General features: G+C 69.4%; 1 pseudogene; it reads right to left on the reverse strand.

Annotated features, from left to right (window-relative positions):
• Positions 1–1,616: 1,616 nt before the first annotated feature.
• Positions 1,617–1,738, reverse strand: LOC112061712 (U2 spliceosomal RNA; annotated as a pseudogene).
• Between the last annotated feature and the right edge of the window lie 370 nt (positions 1,739–2,108).

Below are 2,108 nucleotides of genomic sequence, written 5' to 3' on the forward strand. Positions count from 1 at the left end.
CGGAGGCGCGCCACAGGGCTCCCCGGGCTGCTCCGGCAGCGGCAGCCGGGGAACGGGGCAGGAGTCCCCCAGCGGCGGCGGTGCGCCGCGGGGCTCCCCGGGCTGCCCCGGCAGCCGGAGAGCGGGGCAGGAGCCCCCGGGCGGCGGCGGCGGAGGCGCGCCGCAGGGCTCCCCGGGCCGTGTAGGCAGCGGTAACCGGGGAGCGGGGCAGGAGTCCCCGGGCGGCGGCGGCGGCGGGCCGCGGGGCTCCCCGGGCTGCCCAAGCAGCGGCAGCCGGGGAGCGGGGCAGGAGTCTCCCGGCGGCGGCGGCAGCGCGCCGCGGGGCTCCCCGGGCTGCTCCGGTAGTGGCAGCCGGGGAGCGGGGCAGGAGTCCCCCGGCGGCGGCGGCAGCGCGCCGCGGGGCTCCCCGGGCTGCTCCGGTAGTGGCAGCCGGGGAGCGGGGCAGGAGTCCCCGGGCGGCGGAGGCGCGCCGCGGGGCTCCCCGGGCTGCTCAAGCAGCGGCAGCCGGGGAGCGGGGCAGGAGTCCTCGGGTGGCTCGGGTCGCGGCGGCTGCGGCACGCCGCGGGGCTCCCCGGGCTGTGGAGGCAGCGGCAGTCGGGGCACGGGGCAGGGAACCCCTGGCGGCGGTTCGGGCAGCGGCGGTCGGGACACGCGGTGGGGCTCCCCGAGCTGCCCAAGCAGAGGTGGCCAGGGCGTGGGGCAGGAGTCCCCCACCGGTGGCTGGGGTAAGGGCAGCTGGAGCACGCGGCCCGGCTCCCCAAGGTGGACACGCGGCAGGGGCTGGGGCTCGGGGCAGGGATCCCCCGGCGGCCGGAGCAGCAGCGGCTGAGGCGCGTGGCGGGGGTCCCCAGGCTGCGCCAGGGGGGGCGGCCAGGGCGTGGGGCACGGGTCCCCCGGTGGCATGGGCGGCCGCTTTGGGGAGGGGGGGCAACCCCCCGGCGGCATGGGCGGTGGGGGAGCCGCGGGAGAATCCCCGGGAGGGGGTAGGTGCTGGGGCTCAGTGAGAAGGATACCTGGCCCCAGGGGCAGCAGATGGCCAGTGGGGCTCCTCTCCGGCAGCTGGGACACGTGGGGACGGACTCCTGGCGGCAGCAGCAGCAACTGGGCGGCAGTGGATGTCTCGGGCAGCAGGGGCGTGGGGAGGCTGTCTCTCCGCGGCTGCGGTTCTTCCCGCGGCAGGAGCAAGGTGGAGCAGGCTCCCGGTGGTTGCAGCCGCTGGCGGTCAGCTGCAGGTTCTTCCAGCGGCTGGAGCACTGCAGGGCGGCCTTCTGGCGGCTGGGGACCGGGGTCTACCTTTCTCCTCTCGGTGGTGTTCCTGCAGGCTGGTCTGCGGATGGAAGAGCTTTCTGCAGCAGCATCTTGGGGGCGATTCTCCTTGTCTTCGCACTTCCCTCTGGATCTGCTGGATTGCCATGGCTCTGAGACACCGAGAGTCTTCTTTCGGGTAGTGGTCTGAGAAGATCTCCGGGGAGGACCAGGCGTAACAGCCGGGAGCCTGTGTCGAGCAACAGGCTGTGCTGGGACAGTGGTCGGAGCTTTAGGTTGCGTGTTAGGGGTTGCAGAATGCATCCCAGGGCACCATGAGCTCTTCAGGATGGCTGATACAGTGTATCAGTAGAGATTACGATTAAACTGATATAGATCTAGGTAGTAGCTTATCATGTTCAATTAATAAAGATTAAACTGATAAGAACAGACACTACACTTTCATCTTAGCTCTAAGGAGCCGAGAAGCGATGCCTGTACGCCATGTCGTCACTCGGCCCGCCCTCCCTCCTTCCCCTAGTCCGTCAGATACTACTTTTGCGCCACAGCTCAGAGAGCCGAGAAGCGGTTTGCGCCTTTTCTTTGAATTCTGGGTTGAGATCCCAATGCCCGGATGATGCAAAACAGTGTCGTGGGCGGTTCTGGGTACATGTCGTCAGGCCCCTCCCCCCTCGTCACAGCAACGGCAGGCAATAGATTCGCGCCTTTTTACCTGGGTTACCTGTGCAGACAACATACCATGGCAAGCATGGAGCCCGCTCAGCTCAGCTGAGCTCACCGTCACCATATGTCCTCTGGGTGCCGGCAGACGTGGGACTGCATTGCTACACAGCAGCAGCTGC

This window comes from Chrysemys picta, chromosome 12, assembly GCF_011386835.1.
Source record: "Chrysemys picta bellii isolate R12L10 chromosome 12, ASM1138683v2, whole genome shotgun sequence".
In the NCBI taxonomy this organism is placed as follows: domain Eukaryota; kingdom Metazoa; phylum Chordata; order Testudines; family Emydidae; genus Chrysemys; species Chrysemys picta.